Source organism: Odocoileus virginianus, chromosome 1 (assembly GCF_023699985.2).
Source record: "Odocoileus virginianus isolate 20LAN1187 ecotype Illinois chromosome 1, Ovbor_1.2, whole genome shotgun sequence".
In the NCBI taxonomy this organism is placed as follows: Eukaryota; Metazoa; Chordata; class Mammalia; order Artiodactyla; family Cervidae; genus Odocoileus; species Odocoileus virginianus.
In genome coordinates, this window is record NC_069674.1 from 99,225,050 (window position 1) to 99,237,390 (window position 12,341).

Genomic DNA, 12,341 nt, shown 5'->3' on the forward strand with positions numbered 1-12,341 from the left:
TGAGTTTGATTTCTTGGTCATCATTACACATTAATAGAACCTTAACAAAATGTGCAACAACTTCACCCTAATTTCATATTTTATCTGGAAGGTATGCTGAAGGTAACAGACCCAGAAGCATCAAATAATTGGCCTACATCTAAAGGGCTTCTGGCTAAAATCTTGAAGTCATACTTATCAAAATGCTCACAGGACAAAGAGGGCATCTGAGTCCATTTCTAAGGCTTCTCTATCTTAAAAGTCTATACAGAAGAACTATACAAAAAAAGATCTTCATGACCTAGATAATCATGATAGTATGATCACTCACTTAGAGCCAGACATTCTGGAATGCAAAGTCAAGTAGGCCTTAGGAAGCATCACTACTAACAAAGCTAGTGGAGGTGATGGAATTCCAGTTGAGCTATTTCAAATCCTAAAAGATGATGCTGTGAAAGTGCTGCACTCAACATGCCAGCTAATTTGGAAAACTCAGCAGTGGCCACAGGACTGGAAAAGGTCAGTTTTCATTCTAATCCCAAAGAAACATTGTTCAAACTACTGCACAATTGCATTCATCTCACATGCTAGCAAAGTAATGCTCAAAATTCTCCAAGCCAGGCTTCAGCAATACGTGAACCATGAACTTCCAGATGTTCAAGCTGGATTTAGAAAAGGCAGAGGAACCAGAGATCAAATTGCCAACATCCGCTGGATCACTGACAAAGCAGGAGACTTCCAAAAAAACATCTACCTCTGCTTTATTGACTATGCCAAAGCCTTTGACTGTGTGGATCACAACAAACTATGGAAAATTCTGTAAGAGATGGGAATACCAGACCACCCGACCTGCCTCCTGAGAAATCTGTATGCAGGTTAAGAAGCAACAGTTAGAACTGGACATGGAACAACAGACTGGTTGTATATTGTCACCTTGATTATTTAGCTTACATGCAGAGTACATCATGCAAAATGCCACGTTAGATGAAGCACAAGCTGGAATCAAGTTTGCTGGGAGAAACATCAATAACCTCACATATGCAGATTAACACCACCCTTATAGCAGAAAGCGAAGAAGAATTAAAGAGCCTCTTGATAAAAGAGAAAGAGGAGAGTGAAAAAGTTGGCTTAAAACTCAACATTCAGAAAACTAAGATCATGGCATCCGGTCCCATCACTTCATGGCAAATAGATGGGGAAACAATGGAAACAGTGATAGACTTTATTTTGGGGGCTCCAAAATCACTGCAGATGGTGAGTGCAGTCATGAAATTAAAAGACGCTTGCTCTTTGGAAGAAAAGTTATGACCAACCTAGACAGCATACTAAAAAGCAAAGATATTACTTTGCCAACAAATGTCCATCCAGTCAAGGCTTTGGTTTTTCCAGTAGTCATGTAGGGATGTGAGAGTTGAACCATAAAGAAAGTTGATCGCCAAAGAATTGATGCTTTTGAAGTGTGGTGTTGGAGAAGACTCTTGAGAGGCCCTTGGACTGCAAGGAGATCTAGTCAGTCCATCCTAAAGGAAATCAGTCCTGAATATTCATTGGAAGGACTGATGCTGAACCAGAAACTCCAATACTTTGGCCAGCTGATGCAAAGAACTGACTCATTGGAAAAGACCCTGATGTTGGGCAAGATTGAAGGCAGGAGGAGAAGGGGATGACAGAGGATAAGATGGTTGGATGGCAACATGGATTCAATGGACATGCGTCTGAGTAAACTCCAGGAGTTGGTGATAGACAGGGAGGTCTGGTGTGCTGCAGTCCATGGGGTCGCAAAGAGTGGGACATGACTGAGAGACTGAACTGAACTGAATCCTAAATGGCATTTGGGTTCATATTAAAAATAGTTTGGGAACTTCTTGGCAGTCCAGTGGGTAAGAGAGGAAGAATTCTGGCAAACCTTTAAAAAATATTATATCAATAGTCATTTCCTTAGAATAGTATCCCCTTTAAGTGATTTAAGCAAAATAGGTTTTGTTTTGTTTTAAAAGAGCATTAAAAAGCTTATAAATTAATTAAGAGAGAAACAGTCTCAGTTTGAGCATCCAGGAGAAATTTCCAAAGCTACAACACACAATCGAGCCAGCTGGAAGCCTTTGGCAGGGCCATGATAGGAAGTCTGATCCTGGCTCTTGTCTACACACTCAATCCCTGCTACAATTGCATCATAAATACTTTTATTGCCATCTCCTTTAGTTCTGAATTCAAGTGTTCCATGACTGCATCTTTTAGACACAACCTGAATCATCTCCAGATCTCCAGCTGCATCAGAATCTGAAAAGTGTTACTTTTACCTTTCCAGCCTCTGAAGTTGAGGAAGGAAGTTGAAAAGATTACTGAATAGTTAAAACCATACTATCAATCATAATAAGCAAAACAAACTGGGCAAATTTCAAACTCGGATCAACTTATAAATCCTAGTTTCCTGTAATGTCATCCAAAGAATACCATAAATCACCCACCAGCCTGGGACCTATTCCCCCACACATGCTTATTTTTTCACCAGTTTCATCCCTGTACCAGACCAACCTCCTAAGTCTCCTCACATCCACAAGGCCTTGAGCATGCATGCTAAGTCGCTTCAGTCATATCCAACTCTGTGCTACACCATGGACTGTAGCCCACCAGGCTGCTCTGTCCATGGGATTCTCCAGGCAAGGATACTGGAGTGGATTGCCATGCCATCCTCCAGGGAATCTTCCCAACCCGGGGATCAAACCTGCGTCTCCTGAGTCTCCTGCATTACTGGCGATTCTTTATCACTGGGCCACTGCAGAAGCCCCCCCCACAAAGCGTCATCTGTCCCCAACTCAAGTGCTGCTTGATCTGACTTCTGGTTGAGAGCAGGCCAGAATGGCTGGCTGGCTTGTGCCATTGCAAAGGTTATAAAACCTTGAAGACTCATCATTTAACCCTGGTTAACTCAGCCTCACTGCAAATCCTCGAGAGAAAAAGCCAGACTCTGATATGACCTCCATTACTCCTATCATAGCAGAAACCACAACAGCTCTCTGGTGGGAAGAGGAGAAAGTTAACACTCTGGCATACCAGAGGTGAGAAATAGGAGGCAGAAAGGCATCAGTAATAGACTGTTGACCCTTCTCTCCTCCTTTTCTGAGATGCTGTGAATTCATGATGCAGATCACTCTCTGGAGATGTTCTGCATAACTGAGCAACCATTTGAATGTTCTATAACTAAATCTCCCTGACATTATTTTTTAATTTATTTTTAGGCTTTCTTTTTGTCTCACTCTTGCTCCTCTGGTATTGCATCCCAAAGGAAAGCAAACGCTCATAAGATTAACCTCAGACCCTTTCTCAGGAACCCAAGCTTAGATAACACTTCTGTATATACCAGTCCCCTCAGTGTAGAAAGACATTTTCTTTCTGCCAACAACATTCAACTTTTCAAAACCCGGCTCAAAATATTCGCCTTTCGGGAAACCCATACTTCACTAATCATTTTGTTACTTCTTACCCAACCTCATTTATTCTTAATTTTTTCCTAAATATTTTCTGATTATATAAATTTGTGTGTTTCTTCACTTCTTTCGTGCACGCCATCACCGGCAAAGCCCACTGCGGTCCAAGGAAAAAAATAAGATGGCATCTAGGGGCTAAAATAAGGTCTAACCTTCTCTCTCGCACTTCGTCTGGTTTCACGTGCACAGGTCTCAAACTTGGCGCTTTGGACCAGAGAGCCTGGTGAGAAGTGGCCTCGGGGACATCTCAGCACCTGCGTGGCTCAGGTACAGGCCGCTGTGCAAACACTGATATTCAGGCCGGCGGCGGCGGGCCTGCGCAGCGATGCTGCTCCAGGCACTGTCCTCTGGAGCCTGGGCCGCACACACGTGCTGACTCCGGAGAACGCTGTCCCCGCCCCCGCCCGCAGCCCCGCCCACTGAGTCTGTCCAGGTGAGCGCGTGCTCCAGAGGCAAGCTGGGCTCCGTTCTTTGATCAGAGAGTATAGCTTTCATCTGTTCCTGATACAAATTGGGTCTTGTTCTGTTGGCCCCAGTGACACAGAGCAGGAGGACTTCTGTAGGAGAGTGACTTGGGAGGACCAATAACAATATTAGGTCTGATTTTTCTCCCTTCCTCAAGCTGTTAAAAGCCTGGACTGTCACTTTTTAGAGATACATTTTCTCGGTCACACTTAATACAGTGGCTTTGCAACAAACTGTGCCCAGTTTAAACGTGGTGGAGGAGAGGTGTGTGGCCGCCCTCTGACCCTTCCCTGCCTGCATCAGCATTTCTTCCAAGCCCACTTTGTCTTTCTGAGGCAGCCCCAGGCTTTCTAGGGCCGATCTACTGCCCCTCCCTCCTGGGTCTGACCCTCCAATCATAATTCTCAACCTCCTACCTGCAGTTCTCTGCCCACGGCTCAGCTTTGAAAAACAACAGACTTGGTCTGCATCCCTCTTATTACCTACTAAAGTGAGGACACCTGGCGGTGGTTGTTCCGTCGCCCAGTTGTGTTTGACTCACTCCGGAAGTTTGCCCGAGTTCATGTCCATTGCGTTGGACTTGCAATGGACATCTTAGGTGTATTCATGTATTTAAGTATACCCCGTAAACATCTGCCTTAAATTAGTGCTGCTGCTGCTGCTAAGTCGCTTCAGTCGTGTCTGACTCTGTGCGACCCCACAGACGGCAGCCCACCAGGCTCCCCCGCCCCTGGGACTCTCCAGGCAAGAACACTGGAGTGGTTGCCATTTCCTTCTCCAATGCTTGAAAGGGAAAAGTGAAAGTGAAGTCGCTCAGTCGTGTCCGACTCTTAGTGACCCCATGGAGACTTACTCTAAAAATGGAATTTAGACACTTAGCTTAATGAAGGAAACTTTTCTGAGCAAGATGATTTAAATTAGTGACTGCAATGTTGAATTGCAATATTCTATAGCTCCAGTATGTCATGCTACCTATTGTCAAGTATCAAAGAACCAATCTTTTTGTTGGTGTGATACCATTATTTCGATATTTTTAAAATCTGCAATCTAAATTATTTATGTCTTGAGAAGTACCTAAAGAGTTAAGCCCAGCATTTAATAGGAGGCTTTATGATCTCAAGGCATCTGGGCTTGTAAGTGAAAAAGATTATAACTCTTAGCACAGATTTTCTCAGATCTAGGTCTACTTCTTGAAAGAGGTATTTTTAAAATTTATTTTTAGCATTAATCTGAATATATAAAGAAGGAGAGAATTATAAAGAACAAAGACTTAGTCTTACCCTCAAGAAATCTACACTTCAATTGGGGCCAGGTTGATAGCAAAAACAATCAGTGTTCAGTGGTGGAAACTCCTTATCTGTTTGATTGATTTGTTTTGTTTCTTTGAACAAAGGCTGTTTGTTTCATAGCAGAAACTAAAAACCAGGGATCTTGCAAATCGACTGCTGGGCCTTAGAAACAAAAACTACAGCTTACTGCTAATAAAAATATTGAAGTCTTTAATAAAAGTAAAAAGTTTTAAAAGATTAGCACACAGAAATAAGATTGTGTGTGTGTGCTAAGTCGCTTCAGTCATGTTTGACTCTGTGACCCCATGGACTGCAGCCTGCCAGGCTCCTCTGTCCATGGGATTCTCCAGGCAAAAATACTGGAGTGGGTTCCCATGCTCTCCTCCAGGGGATCTTCCCAACCTAGGAATCGAACCAGAATCTCTTATGTCTCCTGCATTAGCAGGGCAGTTCTTTACCCCTAGTGCCACCTGGGAAGCCCAGGAAATAAGATTAATGTATGTAAAAGATGCTGAGAAAGAAGTTTGGATTTAGTTTATATTTATCTCTCAACTATTTCTCCAGCTAGTATGAAATATGAAAAAGCTTTTCTAGTGGCTAGAAAAATTTGCCCCAAAATTTGGCTCACCATCAAAGATGATACCATTGATACACTTGGTTCTTAAGATCAGACCTGCAAAAAAGTCAAATAACTCATTGTTAATTTGCAGGATTTATTTTCTTCACTTTTTATAATATTAGTTTATTTAGTATAAGTATTTTTATTGTGTTTCTCTTGCTATTAATTCAAATTAGAATGGTAATGGTATGTATAATATTTAACTTTTGAAATCTAGTTCATGTTATGTAATATTTTTCTACATTTTATAGGTGAAATCTACCGAATATTTAGTTTCAATGATTTTTGAAAATTTTGCTGAATTCTGAATATTGTTTTTGAATAAACAACAGATATTAATACCAGGATATCAATACATTATGAAATAAATATGAAAATACCAGTATGTCATTCTACTCCAATAGTGTCACTATAATATTCTGTGGTTCCTCTTAATAATGGCACTTACGTACCAGCTCTAGTTGACTGTGCAAGTGAATGTTTAGTGATTTTTCCTGATACTCCTCTTCCCAACGCCTCTCTCTCTGAATAACTCATTATTTCTTCTTCCCAGGGGTGTCTTCTGACCCTGCAACTGCAGAAAGGGGGAAACAGCTACTTCTTGAGCCTTAGCTGTGTTCCTAGCGCTGTGTTCCATGCTTTACACAATCATCTCACTTAATCATCATGATGATTTAGTGTGGTCCTTGTCGCAACGCCCATTTTATAGCTGAGGAAATGGGTGCTAGGCAGGGTTGATAGCACAGGAACTGTAACTTTGCTGGAGTCTTCTGGCCCCTCTGTGCCTAGCAAGCCCAGTGTCCTCTTCCTTCTGCTTCACCACATCAGGACTTTCAAGTTCCTCATTGTGTCCTAAGTCTGCAGAAATTGCTTTATTGCACTCCCGCACAAGATACTTCATTTTTAAGAACTTGAAGTATCTTTCTAATAATTAAATAGTATTTTATCTTCACCTAAGTTGGAGGTGGGAATAGATGACCTTTATGATCCTCTGATTCCCTGAGAGGGTCTATGAAATATAAAGGCAAATGCCTAAAATAGCAAAAGGAATGTGGTGAAACAATCCAGAAAACATCCTGAGAAGAACTTCATGAGGAAAACAGAAGACATCATGAACATACTAGGATTCTCCTAAAGCAAAAATATAAATTGAGCATCTTACTTGCTCTTTGATATTGAAACACATAGACATTTTCTGAGTATTTATTCTCTTTAGGTGACTAGGGGTAATGATATCTTTCATTTGTGAGGCAGTGACTATTTGCTAAGCACTTCATATTTGTCAGCAGTTTATTGAATACTGTGAACTCAGCAGGGTTCAAACTGCATAGGGTTTTATTTTTCTTCAATCACTGCTTTAAAACATGCTCCATTGAATCCCCCCTTCCCAAGACTTTATGGCATCTCCAACAGAAGCCACTTTTCTGATCTTTTCAGCTTATAAAAGACATATCCCAGCGCTATACACTTCCATTTTCATCCAATTTAAATGCTCATCTCCTCTCTAGGTCCAGGGACAACGCTGAGGCATGAATGTGGGCAAGGAGAGGGGGCATCTCTTCCTGACCCCCGCCCTGTTCCTCAACCCCTTCCCCCCACATCTTCTGAGTCCTTTGCTGTGTTGAGGCTGGGAGGCAGCGTTCTCAAAGGGAGAAGAAGCATTTTTTTTAATACTTACTGGGTGCCACTGTGAGTTCTGCCCTCCCCCAGGGCAACCAACCAAATGCTGCACATCTTGCGGGACACCTGATGACTCAGGAAGACCCTTCGGCAGGCTCACCACTGAGAGGCCACCTCTCACGGGAAAATCAGCTTCTGTAGACCTTTTCCAATCTCCCTCAACTCCTGTCCCTATATAATCCACCCTACAAACTTCTACTGTTGGGGTCTCTCCTCCTAGTCACACTTCAGGGTGTGGTTCCATCACAATAACTCACATTTTCCACGGTATCCACTTGACCTACGGAAGACTTGTGTGTCCTTTTCCTGCCAGATAATGAAAATGTGCCCTATTCCCCTACTGCCCATTTTCTTTACCCCGAGTGTTTCCCAGAAACCTCTTTCCTATTGCTCAAACAGGCACAAAGTGCCGTTTAGCAAATCCATTCATCGCATAAGTAGGTATCCAACTGAAAAATGAGATTCCAGGCTCAGCTTCTTGTGGGCAACCCCCTCCCCAATCTCTACAGATCATTCTCTTGAGGCACCCCATTGGCTTATTTTAGAAGGACCACCCTCCAAGGGAGGAAGGAAAAGACATGGAATTCTTTCTGAAGCTGACGATGAACAAGTCAACAGTTCTCTCAAGATGAGTGAGTTGAGAGTGATAACGAGGGCAGCAGGATGAATTTGCCTCTTAATAAATCCCAGTCATCTCTTTGTCTTCTATCATCTCTTTGTCCCCAACTTTGGAGCCAAGTTGCCAGTTAGAGACAATAAGTCCCTCCTAGTATCTTATCATACATACAGCATTATGTGTGAATGCCACACAGTTCTGAAAGATAGCTATTGTTATGCCTTAGGAGAGGGAAGCCCCCAAATAATCATTGTTATGTTGTAAAGGCAAGGGAATTTCCATCACCTCCCACCAAGCTTGGCACATGTGTGTGCTCAACTGCTTCAGTCGTGTCTGACTCTTTGTGACGCTATGGACTGAAGCCTGCCAGGTTCCTCTGTCCATGGGCTTCTCCAGGCAAGAATACTGGAGTGGGTAGCCATGCCCTCCTCCAGGGGATCTTCCCCACCCAGGGATTGAACCTGCATCTCCTGCATCTTCTGCATTGCAGGCAGATTCTTTACCACCGAGCCACCACCACTGGAGAAGCCCATTTGGCACGTAATAGGGCTCAATGAATACCTACTGAATAAATAATGTGAAAAGCCAAGGTCACACTTAGGAAGTAGAGAAACAGCATTCAAAATCAGTTCTTTTTGACCATCAATACACCCCTAAATAAAGTGTAAACCTCCCACCCACACTGATTATAACCACGGCTCAGGGTCATAACAGCTCCTTGAGTCTGACTCAGATGTATTCAGTGAATTACCTCATTTCTCGCCCCATATTGGAATCTAGCCCCAGGAGGGTTCCATGCACATACATGTGAAACCAATTAGCAAGTCCTAAGCACAGAATGGACGCATCCTGCCTGGGCTTGGCTTTCTACATTTTGCAGTTGCATATGGTTGGTGAGATCACTCCACGGCAGGATCTTTAACTCTCACACGGATCATTCTCTTCTGAGCTTTTCTATTTTAAGTTGCTTAATAAGCAATAAGGATCTCTATGACATTTATCATCTCTTAATTACCGTAGGTTCTCAACTTCAGTGCTAGAAAGGCTGATGAGTTACTCATTAGGATCTTCAAACTCAAAAAGTATAGTATGAGTGAATGAGTGGATGGATAGATGGATGGATGGGTGGGTGGTGCATGGATTGGGTAAATGCCAAAGTTTCAGGTAATTGACACCATGCAGTTTTATCTTGGTTAATAGAGCAAAACACAGTTGAATTTTTGAAACTCAGAGAACTCTGCAAGCAGATTTTAAACAAGAAGCTATACCCTATACAAATATAGGGAATATAATTTTAAAATATTTATTTTAAAATGGACACTTGCCTCTTATAGGCATTTCACAGAGGAAAAATTTTTTAAATATTTGACTATAGAGCTGAACCAAATGGAGACACTGAGGATTTACGAAGACTCTGGGGAGGAGTAGCTCCGAGAGAAGATAAATGTTTTTTCAACACTTTGCCTGCGCTGGTTGAATTTCAAGTAACCTCTGTGTGCCTTGCCAGAACTACAGCATAGGGCTAGTGTGGGAGCGCAGTCTGTACCTGTTGTGAAATGGGAAAGACTGGTGGCTATTCTCTGGGGTTGCCTGTAAGGTTCGCGGCCTCAGGCTATGAGAAGCAAAACAAATGAAAGGACAGGGAATATATTTGCATTTGGCTTTGAATAGCATGATTACAGTGGCCCAGAGATATGTACTGGTCTCTAGTCATTATTTTAAAACTACCCAAGGGGTTGAGAAGTGCCGGCTAGGTCTGGAAGGCTTGAGGAGCAGGGAGCGGGTGCTGGCCGGCCAGCACCACACAGGGTCCCCTTCTGAGGCGGGAGAGAGGCCTTGGTGTCTCTTCCTGGCATGGAGCTCGCTCTCTCATAAGCTGCTGGCAACCACCCAGAAAGAACAGTGTGTTCCTGCCGAGTGTATACAGGGCTTCAAAAACATGTCTGTGTGTGAAGCCCCGGAGGCGCAGCCGGGCTTAGTCACTCCTTGTCAACCACTGCCTCTCTGGACTGTCAAGGGGAAGACTTCGGCTCAGACCTGCTGTGCAAGTCCTGGTGTTTCTGACATGCCCAGATATTCGGTGCAGAGATCAATTTTTAGGGAAACTAAATGTGCCTTGTAGCCCATGGTCCAATAAATATTCTGTTGCCAGGAGCAAATATAGACTGACTTTCAGCTAACCTCCCAGTAAGGTCACAAAGCCGTCCTTTACATACGTGCAGCTGTTTTTCCAGGGTTAGATCTTCTGGCTTGGCATGGTTACTTACCCCGTGGGAGCTAAGATAAGGCCAATTAAGCTCCAGCCCTGGGTGCTGCCAGCTTGAAGGGACTGACTTACTCCTTGCTTCTCAGATGGCCTTTTCAGGGGAGCAAAATCTGAGCAGAAGGAGAAATTAGTCAGCCTGACTCAACAGACACTTGAAGGGGTGTTTGAGGTTTCCAGTAAATAGAAAAGGGGTGATCAGAATGGCTTTGAGCTCCTGGGCCCTATGGGTACGTAACCCAGGTCCACATGTCTCGGATTCTAACGGCAAACAGCAGCCAAAATATTGTGGGATATCTTAGGATACAAAGTATTGCCGATTATAAGACTTCATCATTATAGGCCTCTCCTTGTAGATAAGGCTAGTCCATAAAAAAATGGGGGCCACGACAGAACTTTCTGGAATCAAACTGTTAGAATTTGTCCATCTCCAAATATATTCAGCACATTCTCTAACCACTCCTAACACACCTTTGTTAGAATGGTCTTGCACTGTAGTTTACTGAACACACAGACACAGTCTTACCACACTCTCCTCTCTTGCCCCACTGCCCCCATCTCTGTCAGTAACTTTCTCCTAAGTGTCATAACTCTGTTGAACTTCTCTATCCTGCTATTTCACTAATCCTTCAAATTCAATATGTCCAAAATTATTCCTGTTATAAGAAACAGTAGAACATTATGGTTTAGAAGCAAAACAAAACACATGGGCATTGGTATGGGACCGACCAGGCCTGAATCCTGCCTGTACCTCTTAATTAGCTATGTGATCTTGGGTAATTGCATAACATCTCTGTGTTACAGTTTCATTGTCTAAAATAAATATAATAGTACTTTCATCATAGGATTGTAGGATTGTAGTAAGAATTAAATGCGTTCAGTATCAGTTCAGTCGCTCAGTCGTGTCCGATGCTTTGTGACCACATGGACCACAGCACGCCAGGTTTCTCTGTCCATCACCTCCCGGAGTTTCACAAACTCATGTCCATTGAGTCAGCGATGCCATCCAATCATCTCATCTTCTGTCGTCCCCTTCTCTTCCTGCCCTCGCTCTTTCCCAGCATCAGGGTCTTTCCAAATGAGTCAGTTCTTCGTATGAAGTGGCCAAAGTATTGGAGTTTCAGCTTCAGCATCAGTCCTTCCAATGAATGTTCAGTACTGATTTCCTTTAGGGTGAACTGGCTGGATCGCCTTGCAGTCCAAGGACTCTTGAGCGTCTCCTCCAACACCACAGTTCAAAAGCATCAATTCTTAAGCGCACAGCTTTCTTTATGATCCAACTCTCACATCCATACATGACTACTGGAAAAACCATAGCTTTGACCAGATGGACCTTTGTTGGCAAAGTAATGTCTCTGCTTTTTAATATGCTATCTAGGTTTGTCATAGCTTTTCTTCCAAGGAGCAAGCATTTTTTAATGTCATGACTACAGTCACTATCTGCAGTGATTTTGGAGCCCAAAATCATTGTGTTTAAATGAGTTAAACACAAGTAAAATGATTAGCACCATTGTATGTGCAATAATAGATGTGCCATAAGTAACAGTCAAGAGAAAAATGAAGTAACACATTTAATGGTGAATCCTATATGGTCAAGCTATTAATAACAACAACAAAAAAGTGAAATTACAGAACCCAGAGTTGAACCGCATTTTTGACAGTTAGTAACCAGGTAAACTGAGTTAAGTCACATAATCTTTCTGATCTCTAATTCCTCACAAAAAATAGGGATGATATTACTAGCTGACAAATGTTGGCTGTTGCCTATGTGTCAGGCTTTACTGAAGCACTTTAGAAGCATTATAAATAACTGGACAAAGATTTAATAATCATTTCAGAATAATCACTGATAATAGAAGATATAATATTCTTCCATTCATTCATTCAGTAGTTGTGTAACTCCTACTAAATGCTACCAGTTGAGACTCAAAAGGAACAAATC